Genomic DNA, 16949 nt, shown 5'->3' on the forward strand with positions numbered 1-16949 from the left:
TGACATTTTTGTCGTATTATTGATGAGTTTGTGGCTGTGTCGAGGGATGTCCCGCAAGATCTGATTCAAACCCTGCGACTCCTGTCACCGAACTATATCAGTGATGGATCCGCACCTCGTGTGCTTATGGTGTTTGGAGTGCAATCACAAGCCGAATTTGTGCTTCGAGTGTCAGGCCATGAACCCGAAGGCTTTGAGGGAGCAGTCCCTAAAGCTCATGGCGGCCCGACACTCGACTCCGCGGCACTCATGGTGCCGTTCGAGAGGAAGGTCTCAAGACCAGCCGCGGAGTCACCACCACTCTTGGTCCTCCAAGTCTTCTGGACATTCGGGTCACAAAGAGAAGAAGTCGAAGAAGCACAAGCATTCTTCGAATTCACCCCGGATGATATGACACAGGAAGAGCGTCGATGCTCTAGGCCTCCATCAACAGAGCCTTCATCTGGGTCAGCTCCATGATTCCCTGACTTACCGGGAGCCGGAGCCACCTCTGCCCAACTTAAAGAAGTTTACAAGGCCATGCGCCTCATTTTTGGGAGGTCCGACCCACCTTCGGAGCCTTCGGACACGGGTGAGTCGTTTGTGGTCCCCTCGGACTCAAAGCCGTCGGTTTCAGCTCCGGAGGTGGGCCCCTCCAGATCCAATTGCGGATCCGTCCTTACATCGGTCGTGCCACAGTGACCTTCCCCGGCGTCAGGTCAGACGTCGACGCTCCCGACGTCAGTTAGGTCCACAATCAATATCGATCCCATCCTCATACCCGACAACCAGGAGCCGGAACAACGTCGCTCGATGCCGATTCCGTTCTTTATGGGCTCTCCTGGGCCCAGAGTTGATCCAGACCCTTATTCTTCTGGGTATGGATACGGGGAGAGTATGGAGGGATCGCTGGACCCTTTAGAATACCAGCTTGACGCCCAGATGGACTGTGTGTAGGATTTGGGTGATACCAGTGGTCTATACACCTCCCCTGACACTGGTATGCCCTCTCCTCCTAGCTTGACTATGGAGGAGGGTGCTTCTTACTCTATGGTGGTGAGAAGGGCGGCTGAGGTCCTGGACCTTGAGCTTCCTTCTGTGGAGGCTAGGCCTAACATACTAACTGACGTGCTTCAGCCGGGGTCTTCCTCTTTTGAGCCCCTTTTACCCTTTAATGAAGCACTGACAGTCGTCCTTTGGGTACTTGGTCCAGACCCAGCACAGGGGCTCCTGTCAATAGGACCATTGCCCGCTGCCATCGGCCTGTGCCGTCAGACCTGAAATTCCTGACCCAACACCACACGCCTGAGAGCCTTGTCTTCCAGGTTTCTTCTTTATCTGGCGCATTCCCTGCCGCACCCCCGGATAGGGAATCAAAAAGACTGGATAATTTGGGGAAGAAGTTGTTTTCTTCGAACAGTCTAGCCCTACGGTCTGTGAACACTGCATGCTTTTTGGGCCGCTATTACTATACTCTCTGGGATGCGATCACGCAACTGCTGCCTGCAGTTCCGGAGGAGGCCTGGGCTGTCCTGTCCCAAGCAGTAACAGATGTGAGGTGTAGGAAGTTGGCTCTGTATATCCTATCTCAAAGTGAGAGGTAGTGTGCACAGAGTCCAAGGGTTCCTCTTAGAGGTTGATAGTGGCAAAATTAGCTAATACTAATGCTCTATTTTGTGGTAGTGTGATCGAGGAGTAGTCTTATCAGAGGGTAGTGTTAAGCACTTGTTGTACACACACACAGGCAATAAATGAGAACACACACTCAAAGATTAAACTCCAAGCCAATAGGTTTTATGTAGAAAAATATATTTTATTCATTTATTTTAGAATCACAAGATTCAAGATTTTAGAGTACATAAATTGTAAGGTACTTCACACAATTTTGGTTAAAATAGCAATAAGCTATTTCAAAAGTGGACACTGCAAAAATCAACGGTTCCTGGGGGGAGGTAAGTTTTGGTTAGTTTCTCAGGTAAGTAAAGCACTATCTGATAGAGACTTCTAGCTGCAGCTTCCTTACCTTAGAATTCCCTGGCGTCAGCTTCGAATCCAGAGTTTTTTGTGAGCAGTACCCTGCGCGCACGCCATCGGATGGCGTTGTTCGGATCCGCGTGCATCGACCAGCTCCGCGTGCCAGTTAAGTGCAGTTTTGGAAAGAGCTACCCTGCTTCGACGGTTTGTCGATGCTTTTTTCTTTACTGTTTGGAGTCATGTCTTCGAGAAAGACAGGATTCAAGACGTGTGGTGCGTGTCATCGCACCATGTCGGTGACGGATCCACACCGAGTTTGTCTTTGGTGCTTGGACAAGGACCACGATTCCACCTCGTGCTCCGATTGTCGGGCCATGGCGCCGAAGGCCTTGAGGGAGAGATCCCTTAAGCTTCTTGCGGCCCGACATTCGTCTTCGGTCGGCGCGACTCCGCGGAGGTCACGGTCTCACAGTAGGAGGAGGTCGCGGCACCGCTCCCGGAGCCCCAAGTCCTCTTCCTCGCATTTGAGGTCATCGGAAGGTAAGAGGCACAAGAAGAAGAAGAAGAAGTCCACGTCGACGTTCCGAGCGCGGTTCTGCAGAGCCGTTGCCAGGGTCGACTCCGCGTCTTCCCCCCTTTCCGGGGACCGGATCGACCCCCGCTCAAATTAAAGAATTTTACGAGGCCATGCGTCTCGTCTTTGAGCGGGCTGTACCCTCGGTGGGTCTTCGGGCCCCGCGGGGTCAGCAGGGGCCCCTTCGGATTCAACGCCGGTGGTTTCGGCCTCTGCGCTGTAGGGGACCTCAGGATCCGATAACGGATCTGGACCGACGCCGGTTTCTCACAGTCGACCTCTTTTGGCGCCGGGTCCGACGTCGACAATTCCGCCACCGGCGCCCACCGGTGGCAGCCCCATCCTTATTCCGGATGAGCCGGGGCGATGTCGTACGACGTCGACTTCGAAGCTGATTCGGCCCAGGTCATTGTCTGAGCATTATTTGGAACAGCCAGACGCAGGAGAGGAATGGGAGGGGTCTGAGGACCCTTTAGAATCAGGTTTGCAGCAGGACTGGTATGTGGATCTGGGGGAGGCCAGTGGACTGGACACATCTCCAGATACTGGTATGCTCTCTCCTCCTAATGTGGCTACGGAGGAGGGGGCTTCTTTCGCTATGGTGGTGCAGCTGAGGTCTTGGACCTAGATTTGCCTGCGGTGCCAGTCAGGACAAATATCCTGACAGAAGTGCTTCAGCCGGGGGTGTCAACATCGGAACCGTTGTTGCCCTTTAATGAGGCTCTTACAGACGTCCTTCTGGGTACGTGGTCCAAACCCAGCACAGGGGCTCCTGTGAATAGAACGGTCGGCCGCCGCCATAGACCCGCTCCCAGTGACCCTAGTTTCCTGACACAACACCCCACTCCTGAGAGCTTGGTTGTCCAAGCCTCTACTTCACATGGTGCCTTCCCTTCCGCTCCCCCGGATAGGGAATCCAAGAGGCTGGATCAGCTTGGGAAGAAGTTGTTTTCTTCCTCCAGCCTGGCATTGAGGTCTGTAAACACCTCTTGCCTATTGGGCCGTTATTCCCATACTTTATGGGATACGGTGGCGCAAGTGCTGCCCAAGTCCCGGAGGGCGTACGGGACACTCTCACCCAGGCTGTAAAGGATGGGAGAGATGCAGCAAAGTTTACAATCCGGTGTGGCTTGGACTCTCTGGGCAGAGCGATTTCATCGTCAGTGGCCCTTCGTCGCCACGCCTGGCTACGTTCTACTGGGTTTTCAGGGGATGTCCAGTCCAGCTTGATGGACATGCCCTTTGATGGCTCCCGCCTTTTTGGCGAAAAGGCAGACTCCGCGCTTGAGAGGTTCAAGGATTCTCAAGCCACGGCCAGATCCTTGGGCCTTTCAACGCTGGCACGACAGCAGTCTTTTTTTCGCCCCTTCCGAGGCTTCGGGAGGGGCGTGGTGCCACACCAGCCACAATTTAGTCACCGTCCTCAGGCTTCACAGCATCCCGGAAGAGGACGTGGCCGTGGTACCATCAGACCCAGAGGGTCTGGCCAGAGGTCGACCGCCACACAGCCCCCCTCCACTGCACCCAAACCCTCCTAGTGTGGTTCTGCGGGATCACGTCCGTCCAGTTGGAGGGAGGATTCATTTTCATCTCCCTCACTGGCTTTCCATCACCACGGACAAGTGGGTCCTGCAGATCATACAGAAGGGCTACTCCCTTCCCTTCCAGTCTTTCCCTCCTTCTATCCCTCCGACAAAGGAATGGCTGATGGAGGACCATCTAGCTTTGCTCCGCGAGAAAGATACAGCTCTCTTGGCCAAGGGAGCCATAGAAAGAGTCCCGATATCAGAAGTAGGCAGTGGTTGTTATTCCTGCTACTTTCTGATTTCTGATTCACAAAAAGAAAAAAGGCCTTCGCCCTATTTTGGATTTAAGGGACGTCAATCTCTTCCTCAAGAAGGAGAAATTCAAGATGCTCACTCTTGCTCAGGTTTTGTCTGCCCTAGACCAAGGAGACTGGATGGTAGCGTTGGATTTGCAGGATGCGTATTTCCATATTCCTATCCTGCCAAGCCACAGGCGTTACCTGCGGTTCAAGGTGGGCCACGAGCACTTTCAGTTTACTGTGCTTCCTTTCGGTCTCACCAGTGCCCCTCGGGTGTTCACAAAGGTGATGGCGGTAGTGGCGGCTCATTTGCGCAGGTCAGGGATTTTAGTCTTCCCCTACCTGGACGATTGGCTGTTGAAGGCTTCTACGCCTCAGGCTCTCGTCACCCACCTCCAGACGACGGCGGACCTCTTGCATTCGCTGGGGTTCACTATAAATGTGCCGAAGTCACACCTGACTCCCTCTCAGAAGCTCTCTTTCATCGGAGCTGTTCTGGACACAGTGCAGGTTCGGGCTTATCCTCCCAATCAGCGGGTTCAGGATATTCAGGTTATGATTCCAATGTTTCGGCCTCTATCCTGGATCTCGGTGAGACAGACTCTGAGGCTGCTGGGACTCATGGCTTCCTGCATCCTGTTGGTCAAGCATGCCAGATGGCGCATGAGGGCTCTGCAGTGGGACCTGAAGTTCCAATGGGCACAGCATCAGGGAAATCTTACTGACGTGGTTCAGATCTCGGAGAGGACTGCAGAAGATCTGCAGTGGTGGTTAGTGAACTGCAAGTGGGTCAAGGGCAGACCCCTCTCCCTTCCCCAACCAGATCTAATGGTAGTGACAGATGCGTCACTTCTGGGATGGGGTGGCCATCTGGGGGAGGTGGAGATCAGAGGTCACTGGTCTCCGGCAGAATCCGGGCTCCACATCAACTTGTTGGAGCTTCGGGCGATCAGGCTAGCGTTAAAAGCATTTCTTCCTGTTGTGAAAGGGAAGGTGGTGCAGGTGTTCACGGACAACACTACCGCAATGTGGTACTGCAACAAGCATGGCAATGTGGGGTCGTGGACCCTTTGTCAAGAGGTTTTACGTCTCTGGACATGGCTGGAACAGCAGGGCATGTTCAACACCTGGCAGGTTCTCTGAACGCCAGAGCAGACAAACTCAGCCGAAAATGCTTAGAGGATCACGAATGGTGTCTCCATCCGGAGGTGGCGCAAGGACTCTTTCAGCAGTGGGGAGAACCTTGGTTAGATCTGTTCGCCTCCGCAGAGAACGCACAAAGTCAGCAGTTTTGCGCGTTGGAGTTTCCAAGGGGGCCATCGCTAGGCGACGCTTTTCGTCGCAAGTGGAGTTCAGGCCCTCCTGTACGCTTTTCCGCCTATACCACTTCTGCCCAGAGTTCTCAAGAAAATCAAGAACGACCGGGACCAAGTAATCCTTGTGGCTCCCGATTGGGCACGGAGAGTTTGGTATCCAGAGCTTCTCAAAATGAGCATTGGTCCTCCAATCAGGCTGCCTCTTCGGGAGGATCTTCTGTCGCAGCAACAGGGGAAGGTTCTCCACCCGAACCTGTCAACTCTGCGCCTTCATGCGTGGAGATTGAGCGGCGACACTTCATGGTTTATGACCTCCCTCCCGAGGTCTGTGATGTTATTCTGGCAGCCAGGCGTCCCTGTACTAAGTCGATCTACGCCTGCCATTGGAAACGTTTTGTTTCTTATTGTTCAGAGAGGTCTATTGATCCTCTTTCTTCTTCTCTGTTTAACATCCTTTTGTTTATTTTGTCTCTCGCCCAGCAGGGTTCCTCCTTGGGGACTCTCAAGGGCTATCTTGCAGCCTGATTGGCTTTTCTTCAGTTGCCTGATCAACCATCTCTGTTTAAATCACCTATAGTACAGAGATTTTTTAAAGGGCTTGTACATCTGTTCCCGCCTGTGCCTTTCGTTATGCCCCAGTGGGATCTTAATCTGGTTCTTACCTTAATTATGTGTGCGCCTTTCGAGCCCTTGCATAACTGTCCTCTCCGGCTGGTCACTATTAAGACAGCATTTTTGGTGGCAATTACATCGGCCAGGAGAGTGAGTGAGCTGCAGGCTTTATCTTCTAAACCTCCTTATCTAATGATATATCCTGAAAAGGTGGTGTTAAGAACTCATGCATCTTTTCTCCCCAAGGTGGTAACCCCTTTCCATCTGGGTCAAAGTATCACCCTGCCCACCTTCTTTGCACCACCGCATCCCTCTAAGGAAGAGGAGCGCCTCCATCGACTGGACCCAAAAAGAGCGTTATCGTTCTACCTTGACCGCGCTAAAGAGTTCCGGGTGGACGACCAACTCTTTGTGGGGTACGTTGGTGCAAAGAAGGGTCGGGCAGTACAGAAACAATCCATTTCGCACTGGGTCATTCTCTGTATAAAAATTTGCACACGTTTGCGAAGCATTACTGCCTGGATAGCCAGGTGAGAAGAGGGGCATTTTGCCCATTCTGTCTTGCAGGATTTCCTAGTTTAAAAAAAATAAAAATCTCCTTCAGACCCACCGCCATGGGTTATAGCTTGGGTATCTATTCTAAGGTAAGGAAGCTGCAGCTAGAAGTCTCTATCAGATGAACAAGTTACTTACCTTCGGTAACAAAGTATCTGGTAGAGACTCTATCTAGATGCAGATTCCTTACACCCGCCCAAGCCTCCCCGCTCTGGGAATTTTTTTTCTCATATGCATATGTGTATATATATGTACATATATATATGTTTCATTTTGGCAACTTTTGCCTTTCTTACAGGCATGATAGTGTTTTTTCTCCAAACAGTCAAAGAGGTTAAAAGTGTATTAGTTGGTTCTTCCATGACTCTGTGCTTCTGGCACGGGAAGTTGTGGAAAAGAACTGACGTACGCACGCCGAGACGGCATCTATATAGACAACCATGACGTCACAGACGACTCCAACGATGCTGACGACGCACGCGGATCCGAATGACACCGTCCGACGGCGCGCACGCAGGGTACTGCTCACAAAAAACTCTGGATTCGAAGCTGACGCCAGGGAATTCTAAGGTAAGGAATCTGCAGCTAGATAGTCTCTACCAGATACTTCGTTACTGAAGGTAAGTAACTTGTTCTACACAGTCAGTGTCCTGGGCATAGGCAGCCCACCGTTGGGGGTTCAAGGCAACCCCAAAGCCACAACACCAGCAACACAGGGCCGGTCACGTGCAGAGGTCAAAGGAGGGCCCAAAACACATAGACGCCTATGGAGAACAGGGGTGCTTGGGTCCCAGGTAATTACCTGCATCCCATGGGAGCAGATCCAGGGTTTTTTGTAGAGCACTGGGACACACACACACAAGCACACAAAATACACCCTCAGCGGCACAGGGGCGGCTAGGTGCAGTGTGCAAAGTAGGAAACAGGATTTGTATTGAAAAAAATGGAGGGACCCCTGGGTAGGCAGGGCACGGGGGCTTCTCGGGCCAGCCACTGACTGGGCTAGGATGAAGGCCGCATGCTGGTCACTCCTGCACCGGTAGGTGGTTCCTCTCGGTCTTGGGGGCTGCGGGTGCAGGTCTTGGTCCAGGCGTCGGGTTCCTTTGTTACCAGGCAGTAGCGGTCAGGGGGAGCCTCTGGATCCTCTATGCAGGTGTCGCTGTCTGGGTGCAGGGAGGTCCACTCAGAGTGTCCATGTCGTTCGAGTCGCCTGGGAGTCCTCTCTGCGGTGTTGGTTCTCCTGAACTCGAGCCGTGGGCGTCGGGTGCAGTGTGTGAAGACTCACGATTCTAGCAGGAAGTGGGGTCTCTTTAAAGTTCCTTGTTTTGTTGCTGTTTCTGGACAGAGCCGCTGTCCTCTGGAGGTTCTTGGTCCTTTAGGTGCAAGTCAGTCCTCTGAGTCCTCAGAGGTCCCTGGTCCCGCTGGATGCATTGCTGTGCAGGTTCTTTGAGTCTGGTGACAGGCCGGTAGGGGTGGGGCCAAGTCATTTGTTGTCTGTCATCTCAGAGGGGCTTTCAGGTCAGCAGTCCTTCTTCTTGTAAGTTCCAGGAATCTGATTTTGTGGGTTCAGTGTCACCCCTAAATACTAAATTTAGGGGTGTGTTAGGTCTGGGGGGGCAGTAGCCAGTGGCTACTGTCCTTAAGGGTGGCTACACCCTCCTTGTGCCTCTTCCCTGAAGAGAGGGGGGGCACGTCCCTATTCCTATTTGGGGAATCCTCAAAAACCAAGATCGAGGATTTCTTAAGGCAGGGAGCACCTCAGCTCAGGACACCTAAGGGGCTGTCCTGACTGGTGGGTGACTCCTCCTTGTTTTTCTCATTATCTCCTCCGGACGTGCCACCAAAAGTGGGGGCTGTGTCCGGAGAGGTGGGCATCTCCACTAGCTTGGATGCCCTGGGGCACTGTAACAACAGGCAGAAGCCTCTGAGGTGTTACAGTTCCTGCAGGGGGAGGTGAGACGCACCTCCACCCAGTGAAGGCTGTGTTCCTGGCCACAGAGTGACAAAGGCACACACCCCATGTGGCCAAATACTCGTCTGGTTGTGGCAGGCTGGCAGGAACTGGTCAGCCTAGCACTAGGAGTCGAACTTGTATGCAGGGCATCTCTAAGATGCACTTTGGGTGTATTTTACAATAAATACCACACTGGCATCTGTGTGCATTTATTGTGCTGAGAAGTTTGATACCAAACTTCCCAGATTTCAGTGTAGCCATTAGGGAACTGTGGAGTTCGTAACTGACAGACTCCCAGACCATATACACTTTATGGCTAACCTGCACTTACAATGTCTAAGGTTTGGCTTAATCACTGTAGGGGCATAGTGCTCATGCAACTATGCCCTCACTTGTGGTATAGCGCACCCTGCCTTAGGGCTGTAAGGCCTGCTAGAGGGGTGACTTACCTATGCCACAGGCAGTGAGTTGTGGGCATGGCACTCTGAGGGGAGTGCCATGTCGACTTACTCATTTTCTCCTCAACAGCACACACAAACTGTGAGGCAGTATGCATGTGCTGAGTGAGGGGTCCCCAGGGTGGCATAATACATTCTGCAGCCCTTAGAGACCTTCCCTGGCCACAGGGCCCTTGATATTAGGGGTACAATTTACAAGGGACTTATCTGTGTGTCAGGGTTGTGCCAATTGTGGGAACAAAGGTACACTTTAGGGAAAGAACACTGGTGCTGGGGCCTGGTTAGCAGGTTCCCAGCACACGTTCAATCATAACTGGCATCAGCAAAAGGTAAAAAGTTAGGGGGTAACCATGCCAAGGAAGGCATTTCCTTACACAACCCACCCCCCAAACAAAAGAGGATGAGAGTACCCTTTCCCAATAGAGTCTTCATTTTCTAAGTGGAGGAACCTGGAAAGGCCATCTGCATTGGCATGGGCAGTCCCAGGTCTGTGTTCCCCTGTAGGGATATGGACCACCTCAACAGTTTAGGGTTTCTCCTTTCATTTGCATCAGCCATCTGAGAGGTCTGTGGTCAGTTTGATCTGTGAAGTGGGTACCAAAAAGGTATGGTCTCAACTTCTTCAGGGACCAAACTACAGCAAAGGCCTCCCTCTCTATGGCACTCCGCTTAGACAATGAAGGCTCTCTTGGGAAAGGTTAGTCTCATCCTCCTTCATTTGGGGGGGGGGGGGCGGTTGTGTATGGAAATGCCTTCCTTGGCATGGTTATCCCCACCCTTTTTGTCTTTTGCTTTTTTTAGCAGGAGTTTACTCCGCAGGGAGCAGCGTTGGAGTGCCATCAGTTGTTTGGGACAGGACTGCTCCTGTCCCATGCTCAGAGGCATTAGTCTGCACAATGAACTTCTTAGAATAATCTGGAACTTTCAAAGCTAGTGCTGTACACATAGCTTGCTTCAGGGTATCTAAGGCCTTTTGACAGTCCAAGGTCCAGTTAACTTTCTTGGGCATTTTCTTAGAGGTGAGTTCTGTGAGGGGTGTTACTATGGATCCATATCCCTTCAGAAACCTCCTGCAGTACCCAGTCAAGCCAAGGAATGCCCTGACTTGAGTCTGGGTTTTTGGAGCTTCCCAGTCCAGAATAGTCTGGATCTTGGGTTGGAGTGGCTGAACTTGGCCTCCACCTACAAGGTGTCCCAAATAAACCACCATACCCTGCCCTATCTGACATTTAGATGCCTTGATAGAGAGGCCTGCTGCATGCAGGGCCTGCAAAACCTTCCTCAGGTGGACCAGGTGATCCTGCCAGGTGGAGATAAAGACAGCAATATCATCTAGATATGCTGCACTAAAGGACTCCAAGCCAGCAAGGAATTTATTCACCAACCTTTGGAAGGTTGCAGGGGCATTCTTTAAGCCAAAGGGCATAACAGTAAACTGATAATGCCCATCAGGTGTAGAGTATGCTGTCTTTTCTTTTGCTCCAGGTGCCAATTTTATTTGCCAGTACCCTGCTGTCAAGTCAAAGGTACTTAACCGCTTCTGTGCCGGGGACGTAATGGTTACGTCCACTGGCACAGTGCTCCTGTGCCGAGGACTTAACCAATACGTCCTCGCACATGAGCTCGGAGGGAGCTCCCTCCGTGGGCTTCCCTCTGCCCGCCCCCAGGCAGGGATGGAAGGGGAAACCCTTCCCCTTGCATCCCTGGCCCTCCCGACCCCTTCCCCAGTGACGTCTGATGGCGTCAGCACGCGATTGCGCACTGACCTCATCAGAGGCCACCTCCCCTTCGCGCTGGAAGGTCAGCTTCCAGCATGATCGGAAGAGAACTGCAAAGCATTTCTCTTCCGATCATGTGATGGGGGCCTGAGAGGCTTCAAAGGGAAGGGAAGGAATTTCCTTCCCTTTGAAGTCTCTCAGAGCATTTCAGAAACCAGATCGTGAAGCGATCTGGCTGCTGAATGCCCACTAGACACCAGGGATTAATTTGTATACAGAAATTGGCATAAGGGGAGCGACCCCTTGGGCTAGGGTCGCTCCCCAGGGGGGCAATTTTTTTCAAGGCCTTTTCTGCCCCCCGGGGGCAGAGCGGCCTATTGTTATTAGGCCGATCTGACCCCGGGGGCAGAAAGCTCTAGTCACCAGGGACCATTTTATGAGGGTGTCTCTCCTCGGGGCAAGTTATATTTAGGCCATTTCTGCCCCCCTTGGGGGAAGATCGGCCTATTTTTATGAGACCACTAGACACCAGAGAGTTTTTTTTTTTTTAACCGAATTTCACGTTTGGGGAGCGACCCCTTAGGCAAATATATTTTAGCCCATCCGCCTATTGTTATTAGGCCGATCTGCCCCCGGGGGGGGGCAGAAACCTCTAGGTGCCAGGGATCACTCTTGTTTTTTGTATTTTTAGAGGTGGGGAGTGACCCACTGGGTCGCTCCAGTGGGGGCAAATTGTTTTTAGGCCATTTCTGCCCCACTTAGGGGCAGATCAGCCGATTTTTATTAGGCCAATGGGGGCAGAAATCACTAGACACCAGGGATGGTTTTTTTTTTCATACTTGCGCATAAGGGAAGTGGCCCCTTGGGCAAGGGCCACTCCCCAGGGGAACTAAATATTTTTAGCCCTTTTCTGCCCCACCCTAGGGGCAGATCGGCCTATTATAATTAGGCCGATCTACCCCCATGGACACCAGGGATATATTTTTGTTTATGTTTACTTTTGTTTTTTATAGATGGGGAGCGACCCCTTAGGCAAGGGTCGTTCCCCTGGTGGGGCTGTAGGAGGCTGGCCTGGCTTATAGTGGGTACCTGATGGTACTTACACCTTGTGCCAGGTTCAGTTATCCCTTATTAGTAGATTAGTAGTGTTCTAGCAGCTTAGCCTGATAGAGGTAGCTATAGCAGAGCAGCTTAGGCTGAATAAGGAGACATGCAAAGTTCCTACTATACCACTTATATCATATAGCACTATATCATAAGAAACACAATACTCTGAGTTACTAAAAATGAAGGTACTTTATTTTAGTGACAATATGCCAAAAGTATCTCCGAGGAAATACTCCCTCAGGAGGTAAGTAAAATACACAAAATATACATACAAACCAAAATCAGGTAAGTAGTGCAAACACTGTAGAACACAATAGAATGCAATAGGAGACAATAGGCCCAGGGGCAACACAAACCATATACTCCAAAAGTGAATGCGAACCACGAATGGACCCCAGGCCTAGTGTAGTGTGTAGTGGGTCGCTGGGAGTGTAAGAAAACACTAAGGGTGTCCAAGATACCCCACCCCAAGACCCTGAAAAGTAAGAGTAAAGTTACCCTACTACCCCAGAAAGGCAGTAAAGTTGAGATAGGGGATTCTGCAAAGGCAACAACTGATTGCAAAACACTGAAGACTGGTTCCTGGACCTGAGGACCTGTAAAGGAAGGCGACCAAGTCCAAGAGTCACGCAAGTGTCCAGGGGGGGCAGGAGCCCACTAAACCCCTGATGAAGGTGCAAAAGGGCTGCCTCCGGGTTGAAGAAGCTAAAGATTCTGCAACAACGGAAGGTGCCAGGAACTTCCCATGGCGTGCTGGAGGATGCAGAGTTGTTTCCACGCAGAAAGACCGCAAACAAGCCTTGCTTGCTGCAAGAGTCGCGGTTGAAGATAATGGGTGCTGAACGGGCCCAGGAAGGACCAGGAGGTCACCCCTTGGAGGAGGAGACAGAGGGGGTGCTCAGCAACGCAGAAGCAGGCAGCACCCGCAGAAGCACTTGAACAAGCGTTCAAGAAATCTGAGCACGGTGGTCATCTCAACACAACAAAAGAGGGTCCCACGAAGCCGGTGGTCAACTTTGCGAGTTGAGCAAAGCAGGACGGCGTGATGGGGGACCTGGGCTGTGCTGTGTATGAAGGAATCCTTGTAAAAGTGCACAGAAGCCCTAGCAGCTGCAGATCACGCAGTACACAGGATTACTGTCTGGCGTGGGGATCCAAGGACTTACCTCCACCAAATTTGGACACTGGAATGTCGGGGTCACTTGGATCCAGCTCCTGTGTTCCAGAGACCATGCTCGTCAAGATGAGAGGGGACCCAGAGGACCGGTGATGCAGAAGTTTGGTGCCTGCATAAGCAGGGGGAAGATTTTGTCGACCCACAGAGATTTCTTCTTGGCTTCTAGCAAAGGGTGAAGGCAGACAGCCATCAGAGCATGCACCACCAGGAAACAGTTGAGAAAACCGGCAGGATTAGGCGTTACAATGTTGCTGGTAGTCTTCTTGCTACTTTGTTGTGGTTTGCAAGGCTTCCTGGAGCAGTCAGTGGTAGCCCCTTGGCAGAAGTCGAAGAGGGGGATGCAGAGGAACTCTGGTGAGCTCTTGCATTCGTTATCTGACGTCACCTGCTGGCACTGGCCACTCAGAAGTCTCCATTGTGCCCTCACACCTCTGCATTCAAGATGGCAGAGGTCTGGGCACACTGGAGGAGCTCTGGGCACCACCCCTGGGGTGGTGATGGACAGGAGAATGGTCACTCCCCTTGTCCAGTTTTGTGCCAGAGCAGGGGCTGGGGGCTCCCTGAACCAGTGTAGACTGGCTTATGCAAGGAGGGCACCATCAAGCATTTCCAGAGGCTGGGGGAGGCTAATCCTCCCCAGCCCTTAACACCTATTTCCAAAGGGAGAGGGTGTAACACCCTCTTCAGAGGAAATCCCTTGTTCTGCCTTCCTGGGACTGGGCTGCCCAGACCCCAGGGGGGAGAAACCTGTCTGAGGGTTGGCGGCAGCGGTAGCTGCAGGTAAAACCCCAGAGAGCTAGTTTGGCAGTACCCGGGGTCCATGCTGGAGCCCCAGGGATGCGTGAGATTGGCACCCCAATCCCAGATTTGGCATGGGGGGACAATTCCATGATCTTAGACATGTTACATGGCCATATTCAGAGTTACCATTGTCAAGCTACAAATAGGTATTGACCTATATGTAGTACACGCGTGTAATGGTGTCCCCGCACTCACAAAGTCTGGGGAAATTGCCCTGGACAATGTGGGGGCACCTTGGCTAGTGTCAGGGTACCCCCACACTAAGTATCTTTGCACCTAACCTTCACTAGGTGAGGGTTAGTGTAAGGAAATGCCTCCTTGGCATGGTTGCCCCCTGACTTTTTGCCTTTGCTGATGCTATGTTTACAATTGAAAGTGTGCTGAGGCCTGCTGACCAGGCCCCAGCACCAGTGTTCTTTCCCTAACCTGTACTTTTGTTTCCACAATTGGCAGACCCTGGCATCCAGATAAGTCCCTTGTAACTGGTACTTCTAGTACCAAGGGCCCTGATGCCAAGGAAGGTCTCTAAGGGCTGCAGCATGTCTTATGCCACCCTGGAGACCTCTCACTCAGCACAGACACACTGCTTGCCAGCTTGTGTGTGCTAGTGAGGACAAAACGAGTAAGTCGACATGGCACTCCCCTCAGGGTGCCATGCCAGCCTCTCACTGCCTATGCAGTATAGGTAAGACACCCCTCTAGCAGGCCTTACAGCCCTAAGGCAGGGTGCACTATACCATAGGTGAGGGTACCAGTGCATGAGCATGGTACCCCTACAGTGTCTAAACAAAACCTTAGACATTGTAAGTGCAGGGTAGCCATAAGAGTATATGGTCTGGGAGTCTGTCAAACACGAACTCCACAGCACCATAATGGCTACCCTGAAAACTGGGAAGTTTGGTATCAAACTTCTCAGCACAATAAATGCACACTGATGCCAGTGTACATTTTATTGCAAAATACACCCCAGAGGGCACCTTAGAGGTGCCCCCTGAAACTTAACCGACTGTCTGTGTAGGCTGACTAGTTCCAGCAGCCTGCCACACCAGAGACATGTTGCTGGCCCCATGGGGAGAGTGCCTTTGTCACTCTGAGGCCAGTAACAAAGCCTGCACTGGGTGGAGATGCTAACACCTCCCCCAGGCAGGAGCTGTGACACCTGGCGGTGAGCCTCAAAGGCTCACCCCTTTGTCACAGCCCAGCAGGGCACTCCAGCTTAGTGGAGTTGCCCGCCCCCTCCGGCCACGGCCCCCACTTTTGGCGGCAAGGCTGGAGGGAACAAAGAAAGCAACAAGGAGGAGTCACTGGCCAGTCAGGACAGCCCCTAAGGTGTCCTGAGCTGAGGTGACTCTGACTTTTAGAAATCCTCCATCTTGCAGATGGAGGATTCCCCCAATAGGGTTAGGATTGTGACCCCCTCCCCTTGGGAGGAGGCACAAAGAGGGTGTACCCACCCTCAGGGCTAGTAGCCATTGGCTACTAACCCCCCAGACCTAAACACGCCCTTAAATTTAGTATTTAAGGGCTACCCTGAACCCTAGAAAATTAGATTCCTGCAACTACAAGAAGAAGGACTGCCTAGCTGAAAACCCCTGCAGAGGAAGACCAGAAGACGACAACTGCCTTGGCTCCAGAAACTCACCGGCCTGTCTCCTGCCTTCCAAAGATCCTGCTCCAGCGACGCCTTCCAAAGGGACCAGCGACCTCGACATCCTCTGAGGACTGCCCCTGCTTCGAAAAGACAAGAAACTCCTGAGGACAGCGGACCTGCTCCAAGAAAAGCTGCAACTTTGTTTCCAGCAGCTTTAAAGAACCCTGCAAGCTCCCCGCAAGAAGCGTGAGACTTGCAACACTGCACCCGGCGACCCCGACTCGGCTGGTGGCGATCCAACACCTCAGGAGGGACCCCAGGACTACTCTAAGACTGTGAGTACAAAAACCTGTCCCCCCTGAGCCCCCACAGCGCCGCCTGCAGAGGGAATCCCGAGGCTTCCCCTGACCGCGACTCTTTGAATCCTAAGTCCCGACGCCTGGGAGAAACCCTGCACCCGCAGCCCCCAGGACCTGAAGGACCGGACTTTCACTGGAGAAGTGACCCCCAGGAGTCCCTCTCCCTTGCCCAAGCGGAGGTTTCCCCGAGGAACCCCCCCCTTGCCTGCCTGCAGCGCTGAAGAGATCCCGAGATCTCTCATAGACTAACATTGCGAACCCGACGCTTGTTTCTACACTGCACCCGGCCGCCCCCGCGCCGCTGAGGGTGAAATTTCTGTGTGGGCTTGTGTCCCCCCCGGTGCACTACAAAACCCCCCTGGTCTGCCCTCCGAAGACGCGAGTACTTACCTGCAAGCAGACCGGAACCGGGGCACCCCCTTCTCTCCATTCTAGCCTATGCGGTTTGGGCACCACTTTGAACTCTGCACCTGACCGGCCCTGAGCTGCTGGTGTGGTGACTTTGGGGTTGCTCTGAACCCCCAACGGTGGGCTACCTTGGACCAAGAACTGAACCCTGTAAGTGTCTTACTTACCTGGTAAAACTAACAAAAACTTACCTCCCCCAGGAACTGTGAAAATTGCACTAAGTGTCCACTTTTAAAGTAGCTATTTGTCAATAACTTGAAAAGTATACATGCAATTGAAATGATTCAAAGTTCCTAATGTACTTACCTGCAATACCTTTCAAACAAGATATTACATGTTAAATTTGAACCTGTGGTTCTTAAAATAAACTAAGAAAAGATATTTTTCTATATAAAAACCTATTGGCTGGATTTGTCTCCGAGTGTGTGTACCTCATTTATTGTCTATGTGTATGTACAACAAATGCTTAACACTACTCCTTGGATAAGCCTATTGCTCGACCACACTACCACAAAATAGAGCATTAGTATTATCTCTTTTT

General features: G+C 52.1%; 1 protein-coding gene across 4 annotated transcripts in view; it reads left to right on the forward strand.

Annotated features, from left to right (window-relative positions):
* Nucleotides 1-16949, forward strand: part of AK9 (adenylate kinase 9) — an 824487-nt gene that overhangs the window by 734153 nt on the left and 73385 nt on the right. The gene's annotated exons all lie outside the window — the stretch shown is intronic.

This window comes from Pleurodeles waltl, chromosome 5 (genome assembly GCF_031143425.1).
Source record: "Pleurodeles waltl isolate 20211129_DDA chromosome 5, aPleWal1.hap1.20221129, whole genome shotgun sequence".
Classification (NCBI taxonomy): Eukaryota; Metazoa; Chordata; class Amphibia; order Caudata; family Salamandridae; genus Pleurodeles; species Pleurodeles waltl.